The following is a 13,946-nucleotide window of genomic DNA, read 5'->3' on the forward strand; positions in this document are numbered from 1 at the left end:
CGCAACGAGCGCTTTGTCTCCACCACTGATTCGCCATTTACACCTAGAATGCCCACCGTCTGCGGAAGTGACCAGTTGCGTTGAAAAGAGGCGATGCATAATGTGTCCTGCTTTACACGAAAGGGTTCTTCTCCATTCGGAAGCGAGCAAACAAGAATTTTTGCGCTTTTCTTGCATTCGACGCAGTCTTCGTGAGCTCAGCAGATTTCTATTTTTAGGCATGGTCCCAGTGGGAACCTCCAAATATTGCAACGCCGGCGATGTTTCACGCCGTCATGCGGGATATTGGGAAAAGTTTTCAATTAGCAATCACCACGCCTCGGTTAAACCTCATTGGCTATGGTAATGCCACTGCGCAAAGCTAACCCAACAAGAACGGCAACCATCGCGTGCTTCTTTAACGTTGTCGATTGCTTGTGGTTACGGCATTTTGGTCCCCACCTCGCCTTTCCCTTGTGCGACTTAAACAGTTTTCATATGCATAGCCGAACTAAGACAAGTGTCCGTTGTCGTCGTGAGAGTAAGGGCCAGTGCCGCAACGAGCGCTTTGTCTCCACCACTGATTCGCCATTTACACCTAGAATGCCCACCGTCTGCGGAAGTGACCAGTTGCGTTGAAAAGAGGCGATGCATAATGTGTCCTGCTTTACACGAAAGGGTTCTTCTCCATTCGGAAGCGAGCAAACAAGAATTTTTGCGCTTTTCTTGCATTCGACGCAGTCTTCGTGAGCTCAGCAGATTTCTATTTTTAGGCATGGTTCCAGTGGGAACCTCCAAATATTGCAACGCCGGCGATGTTTCACGCTGTCATGCGGGATATTGGGAAAAGTTTTCAATTAGCAATCACCACGCCTCGGTTAAACCTCATTGGCTATGGTAATGCCACTGCGCAAAGCTAACCCAACAAGAACGGCAACCATCGCGTGCTTCTTTAACGTTGTCGATTGCTTGTGGTTACGGCATTTTGGTCCCCACCTCGCCTTTCCCTTGTGCGACTTAAACAGTTTTCATATGCATAGCCGAACTAAGACAAGTGTCCGTTGTCGTCGTGAGAGTAAGGGCCAGTGCCGCAACGAGCGCTTTGTCTCCACCACTGATTCGCCATTTACACCTAGAATGCCCACCGTCTGCGGAAGTGACCAGTTGCGTTGAAAAGAGGCGATGCATAATGTGTCCTGCTTTACACGAAAGGGTTCTTCTCCATTCGGAAGCGAGCAAACAAGAATTTTTGCGCTTTTCTTGCATTCGACGCAGTCTTCGTGAGCTCAGCAGATTTCTATTTTTAGGCATGGTCCCAGTGGGAACCTCCAAATATTGCAACGCCGGCGATGTTTCACGCCGTCATGCGGGATATTGGGAAAAGTTTTCAATTAGCAATCACCACGCCTCGGTTAAACCTCATTGGCTATGGTGATGCCACTGCGCAAAGCTAACCCAACAAGAACGGCAACCATCGCGTGCTTCTTTAACGTTGTCGATTGCTTGTGGTTACGGCATTTTGGTCCCCACCTCGCCTTTCCCTTGTGCGACTTAAACAGTTTTCATATGCATAGCCGAACTAAGACAAGTGTCCGTTGTCGTCGTGAGAGTAAGGGCCAGTGCCGCAACGAGCGCTTTGTCTCCACCACTGATTCGCCATTTACACCTAGAATGCCCACCGTCTGCGGAAGTGACCAGTTGCGTTGAAAAGAGGCGATGCATAATGTGTCCTGCTTTACACGAAAGGGTTCTTCTCCATTCGGAAGCGAGCAAACAAGAATTTTTGCGCTTTTCTTGCATTCGACGCAGTCTTTGTGAGCTCAGCAGATTTCTATTTTTAGGCATGGTCCCAGTGGGAACCTCCAAATATTGCAACGCCGGCGATGTTTCACGCCGTCATGCGGGATATTGGGAAAAGTTTTCAATTAGCAATCACCACGCCTCGGTTAAACCTCATTGGCTATGGTAATGCCACTGCGCAAAGCTAACCCAACAAGAACGGCAACCATCGCGTGCTTCTTTAACGTTGTCGATTGCTTGTGGTTACGGCATTTTGGTCCCCACCTCGCCTTTCCCTTGTGCCACTTAAACAGTTTTCATATGCATAGCCGAACTAAGACAAGTGTCCGTTGTCGTCGTGAGAGTAAGGGCCAGTGCCGCAACGAGCGCTTTGTCTCCACCACTGATTCGCCATTTACACCTAGAATGCCCACCGTCTGCGGAAGTGACCAGTTGCGTTGAAAAGAGGCGATGCATAATGTGTCCTGCTTTACACGAAAGGGTTCTTCTCCATTCGGAAGAGAGCAAACAAGAATTTTTGCGCTTTTCTTGCATTCGACGCAGTCTTCGTGAGCTCAGCAGATTTCTATTTTTAGGCATGGTCCCAGTGGGAACCTCCAAATATTGCAACGCCGGCGATGTTTCACGCCGTCATGCGGGATATTGGGAAAAGTTTTCAATTAGCAATCACCACGCCTCGGTTAAACCTCATTGGCTATGGTAATGCCACTGCGCAAAGCTAACCCAACAAGAACGGCAACCATCGCGTGCTTCTTTAACGTTGTCGATTGCTTGTGGTTACGGCATTTTGGTCCCCACCTCGCCTTTCCCTTGTGCCACTTAAACAGTTTTCATATGCATAGCCGAACTAAGACAAGTGTCCGTTGTCGTCGTGAGAGTAAGGGCCAGTGCCGCAACGAGCGCTTTGTCTCCACCACTGATTCGCCATTTACACATAGAGTGCCCACCGTCTGCGGAAGTGACCAGTTGCGTTGAAAAGAGGCGATGCATAATGTGTCCTGCTTTACACGAAAGGGTTCTTCTCCATTCGGAAGCGAGCAAACAAGAATTTTTGCGCTTTTCTTGCATTCGACGCAGTCTTCGTGAGCTCAGCAGATTTCTATTTTTAGGCATGGTCCCAGTGGGAACCTCCAAATATTGCAACGCCGGCGATGTTTCACGCCGTCATGCGGGATATTGGGAAAAGTTTTCAATTAGCAATCACCACGCCTCGGTTAAACCTCATTGGCTATGGTAATGCCACTGCGCAAAGCTAACCCAACAAGAACGGCAACCATCGCGTGCTTCTTTAACGTTGTCGATTGCTTGTGGTTACGGCATTTTGGTCCCCACCTCGCCTTTCCCTTGTGCCACTTAAACAGTTTTCATATGCATAGCCGAACTAAGACAAGTGTCCGTTGTCGTCGTGAGAGTAAGGGCCAGTGCCGCAACGAGCGCTTTGTCTCCACCACTGATTCGCCATTTACACATAGAGTGCCCACCGTCTGCGGAAGTGACCAGTTGCGTTGAAAAGAGGCGATGCATAATGTGTCCTGCTTTACACGAAAGGGTTCTTCTCCATTCGGAAGCGAGCAAACAAGAATTTTTGCGCTTTTCTTGCATTCGACGCAGTCTTCGTGAGCTCAGCAGATTTCTATTTTTAGGCATGGTCCCAGTGGGAACCTCCAAATATTGCAACGCCGGCGATGTTTCACGCCGTCATGCGGGATATTGGGAAAAGTTTTCAATTAGCAATCACCACGCCTCGGTTAAACCTCATTGGCTATGGTAATGCCACTGCGCAAAGCTAACCCAACAAGAACGGCAACCATCGCGTGCTTCTTTAACGTTGTCGATTGCTTGTGGTTACGGCATTTTGGTCCCCACCTCGCCTTTCCCTTGTGCCACTTAAACAGTTTTCATATGCATAGCCGAACTAAGACAAGTGTCCGTTGTCGTCGTGAGAGTAAGGGCCAGTGCCGCAACGAGCGCTTTGTCTCCACCACTGATTCGCCATTTACACCTAGAATGCCCACCGTCTGCGGAAGTGACCAGTTGCGTTGAAAAGAGGCGATGCATAATGTGTCCTGCTTTACACGAAAGGGTTCTTCTCCATTCGGAAGCGAGCAAACAAGAATTTTTGCGCTTTTCTTGCATTCGACGCAGTCTTCGTGAGCTCAGCAGATTTCTATTTTTAGGCATGGTCCCAGTGGGAACCTCCAAATATTGCAACGCCGGCGATGTTTCACGCCGTCATGCGGGATATTGGGAAAAGTTTTCAATTAGCAATCACCACGCCTCGGTTAAACCTCATTGGCTATGGTAATGCCACTGCGCAAAGCTAACCCAACAAGAACGGCAACCATCGCGTGCTTCTTTAACGTTGTCGATTGCTTGTGGTTACGGCATTTTGGTCCCCACCTCGCCTTTCCCTTGTGCCACTTAAACAGTTTTCATATGCATAGCCGAACTAAGACAAGTGTCCGTTGTCGTCGTGAGAGTAAGGGCCAGTGCCGCAACGAGCGCTTTGTCTCCACCACTGATTCGCCATTTACACCTAGAATGCCCACCGTCTGCGGAAGTGACCAGTTGCGTTGAAAAGAGGCGATGCATAATGTGTCCTGCTTTACACGAAAGGGTTCTTCTCCATTCGGAAGCGAGCAAACAAGAATTTTTGCGCTTTTCTTGCATTCGACGCAGTCTTCGTGAGCTCAGCAGATTTCCATTTTTAGGCATGGTCCCAGTGGGAACCTCCAAATATTGCAACGCCGGCGATGTTTCACGCCGTCATGCGGGATATTGGGAAAAGTTTTCAATTAGCAATCACCACGCCTCGGTTAAACCTCATTGGCTATGGTAATGCCACTGCGCAAAGCTAACCCAACAAGAACGGCAACCATCGCGTGCTTCTTTAACGTTGTCGATTGCTTGTGGTTACGGCATTTTGGTCCCCACCTCGCCTTTCCCTTGTGCCACTTAAACAGTTTTCATATGCATAGCCGAACTAAGACAAGTGTCCGTTGTCGTCGTGAGAGTAAGGGCCAGTGCCGCAACGAGCGCTTTGTCTCCACCACTGATTCGCCATTTACACCTAGAATGCCCACCGTCTGCGGAAGTGACCAGTTGCGTTGAAAAGAGGCGATGCATAATGTGTCCTGCTTTACACGAAAGGGTTCTTCTCCATTCGGAAGCGAGCAAACAAGAATTTTTGCGCTTTTCTTGCATTCGACGCAGTCTTCGTGAGCTCAGCAGATTTCTATTTTTAGGCATGGTCCCAGTGGGAACCTCCAAATATTGCAACGCCGGCGATGTTTCACGCCGTCATGCGGGATATTGGGAAAAGTTTTCAATTAGCAATCACCACGCCTCGGTTAAACCTCATTGGCTATGGTAATGCCACTGCGCAAAGCTAACCCAACAAGAACGGCAACCATCGCGTGCTTCTTTAACGTTGTCGATTGCTTGTGGTTACGGCATTTTGGTCCCCACCTCGCCTTTCCCTTGTGCGACTTAAACAGTTTTCATATGCATAGCCGAACTAAGACAAGTGTCCGTTGTCGTCGTGAGAGTAAGGGCCAGTGCCGCAACGAGCGCTTTGTCTCCACCACTGATTCGCCATTTACACCTAGAATGCCCACCGTCTGCGGAAGTGACCAGTTGCGTTGAAAAGAGGCGATGCATAATGTGTCCTGCTTTACACGAAAGGGTTCTTCTCCATTCGGAAGCGAGCAAACAAGAATTTTTGCGCTTTTCTTGCATTCGACGCAGTCTTCGTGAGCTCAGCAGATTTCTATTTTTAGGCATGGTCCCAGTGGGAACCTCCAAATATTGCAACGCCGGCGATGTTTCACGCCGTCATGCGGGATATTGGGAAAAGTTTTCAATTAGCAATCACCACGCCTCGGTTAAACCTCATTGGCTATGGTAATGCCACTGCGCAAAGCTAACCCAACAAGAACGGCAACCATCGCGTGCTTCTTTAACGTTGTCGATTGCTTGTGGTTACGGCATTTTGGTCCCCACCTCGCCTTTCCCTTGTGCGACTTAAACAGTTTTCATATGCATAGCCGAACTAAGACAAGTGTCCGTTGTCGTCGTGAGAGTAAGGGCCAGTGCCGCAACGAGCGCTTTGTCTCCACCACTGATTCGCCATTTACACCTAGAATGCCCACCGTCTGCGGAAGTGACCAGTTGCGTTGAAAAGAGGCGATGCATAATGTGTCCTGCTTTACACGAAAGGGTTCTTCTCCATTCGGAAGCGAGCAAACAAGAATTTTTGCGCTTTTCTTGCATTCGACGCAGTCTTCGTGAGCTCAGCAGATTTCTATTTTTAGGCATGGTCCCAGTGGGAACCTCCAAATATTGCAACGCCGGCGATGTTTCACGCCGTCATGCGGGATATTGGGAAAAGTTTTCAATTAGCAATCACCACGCCTCGGTTAAACCTCATTGGCTATGGTAATGCCACTGCGCAAAGCTAACCCAACAAGAACGGCAACCATCGCGTGCTTCTTTAACGTTGTCGATTGCTTGTGGTTACGGCATTTTGGTCCCCACCTCGCCTTTCCCTTGTGCGACTTAAACAGTTTTCATATGCATAGCCGAACTAAGACAAGTGTCCGTTGTCGTCGTGAGAGTAAGGGCCAGTGCCGCAACGAGCGCTTTGTCTCCACCACTGATTCGCCATTTACACCTAGAATGCCCACCGTCTGCGGAAGTGACCAGTTGCGTTGAAAAGAGGCGATGCATAATGTGTCCTGCTTTACACGAAAGGGTTCTTCTCCATTCGGAAGCGAGCAAACAAGAATTTTTGCGCTTTTCTTGCATTCGACGCAGTCTTCGTGAGCTCAGCAGATTTCTATTTTTAGGCATGGTCCCAGTGGGAACCTCCAAATATTGCAACGCCGGCGATGTTTCACGCCGTCATGCGGGATATTGGGAAAAGTTTTCAATTAGCAATCACCACGCCTCGGTTAAACCTCATTGGCTATGGTAATGCCACTGCGCAAAGCTAACCCAACAAGAACGGCAACCATCGCGTGCTTCTTTAACGTTGTCGATTGCTTGTGGTTACGGCATTTTGGTCCCCACCTCGCCTTTCCCTTGTGCGACTTAAACAGTTTTCATATGCATAGCCGAACTAAGACAAGTGTCCGTTGTCGTCGTGAGAGTAAGGGCCAGTGCCGCAACGAGCGCTTTGTCTCCACCACTGATTCGCCATTTACACCTAGAATGCCCACCGTCTGCGGAAGTGACCAGTTGCGTTGAAAAGAGGCGATGCATAATGTGTCCTGCTTTACACGAAAGGGTTCTTCTCCATTCGGAAGCGAGCAAACAAGAATTTTTGCGCTTTTCTTGCATTCGACGCAGTCTTCGTGAGCTCAGCAGATTTCTATTTTTAGGCATGGTCCCAGTGGGAACCTCCAAATATTGCAACGCCGGCGATGTTTCACGCCGTCATGCGGGATATTGGGAAAAGTTTTCAATTAGCAATCACCACGCCTCGGTTAAACCTCATTGGCTATGGTAATGCCACTGCGCAAAGCTAACCCAACAAGAACGGCAACCATCGCGTGCTTCTTTAACGTTGTCGATTGCTTGTGGTTACGGCATTTTGGTCCCCACCTCGCCTTTCCCTTGTGCCACTTAAACAGTTTTCATATGCATAGCCGAACTAAGACAAGTGTCCGTTGTCGTCGTGAGAGTAAGGGCCAGTGCCGCAACGAGCGCTTTGTCTCCACCACTGATTCGCCATTTACACCTAGAATGCCCACCGTCTGCGGAAGTGACCAGTTGCGTTGAAAAGAGGCGATGCATAATGTGTCCTGCTTTACACGAAAGGGTTCTTCTCCATTCGGAAGCAAGCAAACAAGAATTTTTGCGCTTTTCTTGCATTCGACGCAGTCTTCGTGAGCTCAGCAGATTTCTATTTTTAGGCATGGTCCCAGTGGGAACCTCCAAATATTGCAACGCCGGCGATGTTTCACGCCGTCATGCGGGATATTGGGAAAAGTTTTCAATTAGCAATCACCACGCCTCGGTTAAACCTCATTGGCTATGGTAATGCCACTGCGCAAAGCTAACCCAACAAGAACGGCAACCATCGCGTGCTTCTTTAACGTTGTCGATTGCTTGTGGTTACGGCATTTTGGTCCCCACCTCGCCTTTCCCTTGTGCGACTTAAACAGTTTTCATATGCATAGCCGAACTAAGACAAGTGTCCGTTGTCGTCGTGAGAGTAAGGGCCAGTGCCGCAACGAGCGCTTTGTCTCCACCACTGATTCGCCATTTACACCTAGAATGCCCACCGTCTGCGGAAGTGACCAGTTGCGTTGAAAAGAGGCGATGCATAATGTGTCCTGCTTTACACGAAAGGGTTCTTCTCCATTCGGAAGCGAGCAAACAAGAATTTTTGCGCTTTTCTTGCATTCGACGCAGTCTTCGTGAGCTCAGCAGATTTCTATTTTTAGGCATGGTCCCAGTGGGAACCTCCAAATATTGCAACGCCGGCGATGTTTCACGCCGTCATGCGGGATATTGGGAAAAGTTTTCAATTAGCAATCACCACGCCTCGGTTAAACCTCATTGGCTATGGTAATGCCACTGCGCAAAGCTAACCCAACAAGAACGGCAACCATCGCGTGCTTCTTTAACGTTGTCGATTGCTTGTGGTTACGGCATTTTGGTCCCCACCTCGCCTTTCCCTTGTGCGACTTAAACAGTTTTCATATGCATAGCCGAACTAAGACAAGTGTCCGTTGTCGTCGTGAGAGTAAGGGCCAGTGCCGCAACGAGCGCTTTGTCTCCACCACTGATTCGCCATTTACACCTAGAATGCCCACCGTCTGCGGAAGTGACCAGTTGCGTTGAAAAGAGGCGATGCATAATGTGTCCTGCTTTACACGAAAGGGTTCTTCTCCATTCGGAAGCGAGCAAACAAGAATTTTTGCGCTTTTCTTGCATTCGACGCAGTCTTCGTGAGCTCAGCAGATTTCTATTTTTAGGCATGGTCCCAGTGGGAACCTCCAAATATTGCAACGCCGGCGATGTTTCACGCCGTCATGCGGGATATTGGGAAAAGTTTTCAATTAGCAATCACCACGCCTCGGTTAAACCTCATTGGCTATGGTAATGCCACTGCGCAAAGCTAACCCAACAAGAACGGCAACCATCGCGTGCTTCTTTAACGTTGTCGATTGCTTGTGGTTACGGCATTTTGGTCCCCACCTCGCCTTTCCCTTGTGCGACTTAAACAGTTTTCATATGCATAGCCGAACTAAGACAAGTGTCCGTTGTCGTCGTGAGAGTAAGGGCCAGTGCCGCAACGAGCGCTTTGTCTCCACCACTGATTCGCCATTTACACCTAGAATGCCCACCGTCTGCGGAAGTGACCAGTTGCGTTGAAAAGAGGCGATGCATAATGTGTCCTGCTTTACACGAAAGGGTTCTTCTCCATTCGGAAGCGAGCAAACAAGAATTTTTGCGCTTTTCTTGCATTCGACGCAGTCTTCGTGAGCTCAGCAGATTTCTATTTTTAGGCATGGTCCCAGTGGGAACCTCCAAATATTGCAACGCCGGCGATGTTTCACGCCGTCATGCGGGATATTGGGAAAAGTTTTCAATTAGCAATCACCACGCCTCGGTTAAACCTCATTGGCTATGGTAATGCCACTGCGCAAAGCTAACCCAACAAGAACGGCAACCATCGCGTGCTTCTTTAACGTTGTCGATTGCTTGTGGTTACGGCATTTTGGTCCCCACCTCGCCTTTCCCTTGTGCCACTTAAACAGTTTTCATATGCATAGCCGAACTAAGACAAGTGTCCGTTGTCGTCGTGAGAGTAAGGGCCAGTGCCGCAACGAGCGCTTTGTCTCCACCACTGATTCGCCATTTACACCTAGAATGCCCACCGTCTGCGGAAGTGACCAGTTGCGTTGAAAAGAGGCGATGCATAATGTGTCCTGCTTTACACGAAAGGGTTCTTCTCCATTCGGAAGCGAGCAAACAAGAATTTTTGCGCTTTTCTTGCATTCGACGCAGTCTTCGTGAGCTCAGCAGATTTCTATTTTTAGGCATGGTCCCAGTGGGAACCTCCAAATATTGCAACGCCGGCGATGTTTCACGCCGTCATGCGGGATATTGGGAAAAGTTTTCAATTAGCAATCACCACGCCTCGGTTAAACCTCATTGGCTATGGTAATGCCACTGCGCAAAGCTAACCCAACAAGAACGGCAACCATCGCGTGCTTCTTTAACGTTGTCGATTGCTTGTGGTTACGGCATTTTGGTCCCCACCTCGCCTTTCCCTTGTGCGACTTAAACAGTTTTCATATGCATAGCCGAACTAAGACAAGTGTCCGTTGTCGTCGTGAGAGTAAGGGCCAGTGCCGCAACGAGCGCTTTGTCTCCACCACTGATTCGCCATTTACACCTAGAATGCCCACCGTCTGCGGAAGTGACCAGTTGCGTTGAAAAGAGGCGATGCATAATGTGTCCTGCTTTACACGAAAGGGTTCTTCTCCATTCGGAAGCGAGCAAACAAGAATTTTTGCGCTTTTCTTGCATTCGACGCAGTCTTCGTGAGCTCAGCAGATTTCTATTTTTAGGCATGGTCCCAGTGGGAACCTCCAAATATTGCAACGCCGGCGATGTTTCACGCCGTCATGCGGGATATTGGGAAAAGTTTTCAATTAGCAATCACCACGCCTCGGTTAAACCTCATTGGCTATGGTAATGCCACAGCGCAAAGCTAACCCAACAAGAACGGCAACCATCGCGTGCTTCTTTAACGTTGTCGATTGCTTGTGGTTACGGCATTTTGGTCCCCACCTCGCCTTTCCCTTGTGCGACTTAAACAGTTTTCATATGCATAGCCGAACTAAGACAAGTGTCCGTTGTCGTCGTGAGAGTAAGGGCCAGTGCCGCAACGAGCGCTTTGTCTCCACCACTGATTCGCCATTTACACCTAGAATGCCCACCGTCTGCGGAAGTGACCAGTTGCGTTGAAAAGAGGCGATGCATAATGTGTCCTGCTTTACACGAAAGGGTTCTTCTCCATTCGGAAGCGAGCAAACAAGAATTTTTGCGCTTTTCTTGCATTCGACGCAGTCTTCGTGAGCTCAGCAGATTTCTATTTTTAGGCATGGTCCCAGTGGGAACCTCCAAATATTGCAACGCCGGCGATGTTTCACGCCGTCATGCGGGATATTGGGAAAAGTTTTCAATTAGCAATCACCACGACTCGGTTAAACCTCATTGGCTATGGTAATGCCACTGCGCAAAGCTAACCCAACAAGAACGGCAACCATCGCGTGCTTCTTTAACGTTGTCGATTGCTTGTGGTTACGGCATTTTGGTCCCCACCTCGCCTTTCCCTTGTGCGACTTAAACAGTTTTCATATGCATAGCCGAACTAAGACAAGTGTCCGTTGTCGTCGTGAGAGTAAGGGCCAGTGCCGCAACGAGCGCTTTGTCTCCACCACTGATTCGCCATTTACACCTAGAATGCCCACCGTCTGCGGAAGTGACCAGTTGCGTTGAAAAGAGGCGATGCATAATGTGTCCTGCTTTACACGAAAGGGTTCTTCTCCATTCGGAAGCGAGCAAACAAGAATTTTTGCGCTTTTCTTGCATTCGACGCAGTCTTCGTGAGCTCAGCAGATTTCTATTTTTAGGCATGGTCCCAGTGGGAACCTCCAAATATTGCAACGCCGGCGATGTTTCACGCCGTCATGCGGGATATTGGGAAAAGTTTTCAATTAGCAATCACCACGCCTCGGTTAAACCTCATTGGCTATGGTAATGCCACTGCGCAAAGCTAACCCAACAAGAACGGCAACCATCGCGTGCTTCTTTAACGTTGTCGATTGCTTGTGGTTACGGCATTTTGGTCCCCACCTCGCCTTTCCCTTGTGCCACTTAAACAGTTTTCATATGCATAGCCGAACTAAGACAAGTGTCCGTTGTCGTCGTGAGAGTAAGGGCCAGTGCCGCAACGAGCGCTTTGTCTCCACCACTGATTCGCCATTTACACCTAGAATGCCCACCGTCTGCGGAAGTGACCAGTTGCGTTGAAAAGAGGCGATGCATAATGTGTCCTGCTTTACACGAAAGGGTTCTTCTCCATTCGGAAGCGAGCAAACAAGAATTTTTGCGCTTTTCTTGCATTCGACGCAGTCTTCGTGAGCTCAGCAGATTTCTATTTTTAGGCATGGTCCCAGTGGGAACCTCCAAATATTGCAACGCCGGCGATGTTTCACGCCGTCATGCGGGATATTGGGAAAAGTTTTCAATTAGCAATCACCACGCCTCGGTTAAACCTCATTGGCTATGGTAATGCCACTGCGCAAAGCTAACCCAACAAGAACGGCAACCATCGCGTGCTTCTTTAACGTTGTCGATTGCTTGTGGTTACGGCATTTTGGTCCCCACCTCGCCTTTCCCTTGTGCGACTTAAACAGTTTTCATATGCATAGCCGAACTAAGACAAGTGTCCGTTGTCGTCGTGAGAGTAAGGGCCAGTGCCGCAACGAGCGCTTTGTCTCCACCACTGATTCGCCATTTACACCTAGAATGCCCACCGTCTGCGGAAGTGACCAGTTGCGTTGAAAAGAGGCGATGCATAATGTGTCCTGCTTTACACGAAAGGGTTCTTCTCCATTCGGAAGCGAGCAAACAAGAATTTTTGCGCTTTTCTTGCATTCGACGCAGTCTTCGTGAGCTCAGCAGATTTCTATTTTTAGGCATGGTCCCAGTGGGAACCTCCAAATATTGCAACGCCGGCGATGTTTCACGCCGTCATGCGGGATATTGGGAAAAGTTTTCAATTAGCAATCACCACGCCTCGGTTAAACCTCATTGGCTATGGTAATGCCACTGCGCAAAGCTAACCCAACAAGAACGGCAACCATCGCGTGCTTCTTTAACGTTGTCGATTGCTTGTGGTTACGGCATTTTGGTCCCCACCTCGCCTTTCCCTTGTGCGACTTAAACAGTTTTCATATGCATAGCCGAACTAAGACAAGTGTCCGTTGTCGTCGTGAGAGTAAGGGCCAGTGCCGCAACGAGCGCTTTGTCTCCACCACTGATTCGCCATTTACACCTAGAATGCCCACCGTCTGCGGAAGTGACCAGTTGCGTTGAAAAGAGGCGATGCATAATGTGTCCTGCTTTACACGAAAGGGTTCTTCTCCATTCGGAAGCGAGCAAACAAGAATTTTTGCGCTTTTCTTGCATTCGACGCAGTCTTCGTGAGCTCAGCAGATTTCTATTTTTAGGCATGGTCCCAGTGGGAACCTCCAAATATTGCAACGCCGGCGATGTTTCACGCCGTCATGCGGGATATTGGGAAAAGTTTTCAATTAGCAATCACCACGCCTCGGTTAAACCTCATTGGCTATGGTAATGCCACTGCGCAAAGCTAACCAAACAAGAACGGCAACCATCGCGTGCTTCTTTAACGTTGTCGATTGCTTGTGGTTACGGCATTTTGGTCCCCACCTCGCCTTTCCCTTGTGCGACTTAAACAGTTTTCATATGCATAGCCGAACTAAGACAAGTGTCCGTTGTCGTCGTGAGAGTAAGGGCCAGTGCCGCAACGAGCGCTTTGTCTCCACCACTGATTCGCCATTTACACCTAGAATGCCCACCGTCTGCGGAAGTGACCAGTTGCGTTGAAAAGAGGCGATGCATAATGTGTCCTGCTTTACACGAAAGGGTTCTTCTCCATTCGGAAGCGAGCAAACAAGAATTTTTGCGCTTTTCTTGCATTCGACGCAGTCTTCGTGAGCTCAGCAGATTTCTATTTTTAGGCATGTTCCCAGTGGGAACCTCCAAATATTGCAACGCCGGCGATGTTTCACGCCGTCATGCGGGATATTGGGAAAAGTTTTCAATTAGCAATCACCACGCCTCGGTTAAACCTCATTGGCTATGGTAATGCCACTGCGCAAAGCTAACCCAACAAGAACGGCAACCATCGCGTGCTTCTTTAACGTTGTCGATTGCTTGTGGTTACGGCATTTTGGTCCCCACCTCGCCTTTCCCTTGTGCCACTTAAACAGTTTTCATATGCATAGCCGAACTAAGACAAGTGTCCGTTGTCGTCGTGAGAGTAAGGGCCAGTGCCGCAACGAGCGCTTTGTCTCCACCACTGATTCGCCATTTACACCTAGAATGCCCACCGTCTG

The 13,946-nt window shown here is 49.0% G+C and overlaps 26 non-coding genes across 26 annotated transcripts; all 26 read right to left on the reverse strand.

The window, feature by feature from the left end:
- Window positions 1-224: 224 nt before the first annotated feature.
- Window positions 225-363, reverse strand: LOC130649665 (U4 spliceosomal RNA). Its single transcript, XR_008983089.1, has one exon. It is a non-coding gene; the product is annotated as a U4 spliceosomal RNA (small nuclear RNA).
- Window positions 364-758: 395 nt separating this feature from the next.
- On the reverse strand, window positions 759-897 carry LOC130649886 (U4 spliceosomal RNA). The gene has a single exon (XR_008983300.1). It is a non-coding gene; the product is annotated as a U4 spliceosomal RNA (small nuclear RNA).
- A 395-nt stretch (window positions 898-1,292) lies between these two features.
- Window positions 1,293-1,431, reverse strand: LOC130649912 (U4 spliceosomal RNA). Its single transcript, XR_008983325.1, has one exon. It is a non-coding gene; the product is annotated as a U4 spliceosomal RNA (small nuclear RNA).
- Window positions 1,432-1,826: 395 nt separating this feature from the next.
- LOC130649666 (U4 spliceosomal RNA) lies at window positions 1,827-1,965 on the reverse strand. Its single transcript, XR_008983090.1, has one exon. It is a non-coding gene; the product is annotated as a U4 spliceosomal RNA (small nuclear RNA).
- Window positions 1,966-2,360: 395 nt separating this feature from the next.
- LOC130649668 (U4 spliceosomal RNA) lies at window positions 2,361-2,499 on the reverse strand. The gene has a single exon (XR_008983092.1). It is a non-coding gene; the product is annotated as a U4 spliceosomal RNA (small nuclear RNA).
- A 395-nt stretch (window positions 2,500-2,894) lies between these two features.
- Window positions 2,895-3,033, reverse strand: LOC130649669 (U4 spliceosomal RNA). Its single transcript, XR_008983093.1, has one exon. It is a non-coding gene; the product is annotated as a U4 spliceosomal RNA (small nuclear RNA).
- A 395-nt stretch (window positions 3,034-3,428) lies between these two features.
- LOC130649670 (U4 spliceosomal RNA) lies at window positions 3,429-3,567 on the reverse strand. Its single transcript, XR_008983094.1, has one exon. It is a non-coding gene; the product is annotated as a U4 spliceosomal RNA (small nuclear RNA).
- A 395-nt stretch (window positions 3,568-3,962) lies between these two features.
- Window positions 3,963-4,101, reverse strand: LOC130649671 (U4 spliceosomal RNA). Its single transcript, XR_008983095.1, has one exon. It is a non-coding gene; the product is annotated as a U4 spliceosomal RNA (small nuclear RNA).
- A 395-nt stretch (window positions 4,102-4,496) lies between these two features.
- Window positions 4,497-4,635, reverse strand: LOC130649672 (U4 spliceosomal RNA). Its single transcript, XR_008983096.1, has one exon. It is a non-coding gene; the product is annotated as a U4 spliceosomal RNA (small nuclear RNA).
- A 395-nt stretch (window positions 4,636-5,030) lies between these two features.
- On the reverse strand, window positions 5,031-5,169 carry LOC130649673 (U4 spliceosomal RNA). Its single transcript, XR_008983097.1, has one exon. It is a non-coding gene; the product is annotated as a U4 spliceosomal RNA (small nuclear RNA).
- Window positions 5,170-5,564: 395 nt separating this feature from the next.
- Window positions 5,565-5,703, reverse strand: LOC130649674 (U4 spliceosomal RNA). The gene has a single exon (XR_008983098.1). It is a non-coding gene; the product is annotated as a U4 spliceosomal RNA (small nuclear RNA).
- Window positions 5,704-6,098: 395 nt separating this feature from the next.
- LOC130649675 (U4 spliceosomal RNA) lies at window positions 6,099-6,237 on the reverse strand. Its single transcript, XR_008983099.1, has one exon. It is a non-coding gene; the product is annotated as a U4 spliceosomal RNA (small nuclear RNA).
- Window positions 6,238-6,632: 395 nt separating this feature from the next.
- On the reverse strand, window positions 6,633-6,771 carry LOC130649676 (U4 spliceosomal RNA). Its single transcript, XR_008983100.1, has one exon. It is a non-coding gene; the product is annotated as a U4 spliceosomal RNA (small nuclear RNA).
- A 395-nt stretch (window positions 6,772-7,166) lies between these two features.
- On the reverse strand, window positions 7,167-7,305 carry LOC130649677 (U4 spliceosomal RNA). The gene has a single exon (XR_008983101.1). It is a non-coding gene; the product is annotated as a U4 spliceosomal RNA (small nuclear RNA).
- A 395-nt stretch (window positions 7,306-7,700) lies between these two features.
- Window positions 7,701-7,839, reverse strand: LOC130649679 (U4 spliceosomal RNA). The gene has a single exon (XR_008983103.1). It is a non-coding gene; the product is annotated as a U4 spliceosomal RNA (small nuclear RNA).
- Window positions 7,840-8,234: 395 nt separating this feature from the next.
- LOC130649680 (U4 spliceosomal RNA) lies at window positions 8,235-8,373 on the reverse strand. The gene has a single exon (XR_008983104.1). It is a non-coding gene; the product is annotated as a U4 spliceosomal RNA (small nuclear RNA).
- A 395-nt stretch (window positions 8,374-8,768) lies between these two features.
- Window positions 8,769-8,907, reverse strand: LOC130649681 (U4 spliceosomal RNA). Its single transcript, XR_008983105.1, has one exon. It is a non-coding gene; the product is annotated as a U4 spliceosomal RNA (small nuclear RNA).
- Window positions 8,908-9,302: 395 nt separating this feature from the next.
- LOC130649682 (U4 spliceosomal RNA) lies at window positions 9,303-9,441 on the reverse strand. The gene has a single exon (XR_008983106.1). It is a non-coding gene; the product is annotated as a U4 spliceosomal RNA (small nuclear RNA).
- Window positions 9,442-9,836: 395 nt separating this feature from the next.
- Window positions 9,837-9,975, reverse strand: LOC130649684 (U4 spliceosomal RNA). The gene has a single exon (XR_008983107.1). It is a non-coding gene; the product is annotated as a U4 spliceosomal RNA (small nuclear RNA).
- A 395-nt stretch (window positions 9,976-10,370) lies between these two features.
- Window positions 10,371-10,509, reverse strand: LOC130649877 (U4 spliceosomal RNA). Its single transcript, XR_008983292.1, has one exon. It is a non-coding gene; the product is annotated as a U4 spliceosomal RNA (small nuclear RNA).
- A 395-nt stretch (window positions 10,510-10,904) lies between these two features.
- On the reverse strand, window positions 10,905-11,043 carry LOC130650021 (U4 spliceosomal RNA). Its single transcript, XR_008983428.1, has one exon. It is a non-coding gene; the product is annotated as a U4 spliceosomal RNA (small nuclear RNA).
- Window positions 11,044-11,438: 395 nt separating this feature from the next.
- Window positions 11,439-11,577, reverse strand: LOC130649685 (U4 spliceosomal RNA). Its single transcript, XR_008983108.1, has one exon. It is a non-coding gene; the product is annotated as a U4 spliceosomal RNA (small nuclear RNA).
- A 395-nt stretch (window positions 11,578-11,972) lies between these two features.
- Window positions 11,973-12,111, reverse strand: LOC130649686 (U4 spliceosomal RNA). The gene has a single exon (XR_008983109.1). It is a non-coding gene; the product is annotated as a U4 spliceosomal RNA (small nuclear RNA).
- Window positions 12,112-12,506: 395 nt separating this feature from the next.
- LOC130649687 (U4 spliceosomal RNA) lies at window positions 12,507-12,645 on the reverse strand. Its single transcript, XR_008983110.1, has one exon. It is a non-coding gene; the product is annotated as a U4 spliceosomal RNA (small nuclear RNA).
- Window positions 12,646-13,040: 395 nt separating this feature from the next.
- LOC130649688 (U4 spliceosomal RNA) lies at window positions 13,041-13,179 on the reverse strand. The gene has a single exon (XR_008983111.1). It is a non-coding gene; the product is annotated as a U4 spliceosomal RNA (small nuclear RNA).
- A 395-nt stretch (window positions 13,180-13,574) lies between these two features.
- LOC130649689 (U4 spliceosomal RNA) lies at window positions 13,575-13,713 on the reverse strand. Its single transcript, XR_008983112.1, has one exon. It is a non-coding gene; the product is annotated as a U4 spliceosomal RNA (small nuclear RNA).
- Window positions 13,714-13,946: the final 233 nt, after the last annotated feature.

Source organism: Hydractinia symbiolongicarpus, chromosome 7, assembly GCF_029227915.1.
Source record: "Hydractinia symbiolongicarpus strain clone_291-10 chromosome 7, HSymV2.1, whole genome shotgun sequence".
Classification (NCBI taxonomy): Eukaryota; Metazoa; Cnidaria; class Hydrozoa; order Anthoathecata; family Hydractiniidae; genus Hydractinia; species Hydractinia symbiolongicarpus.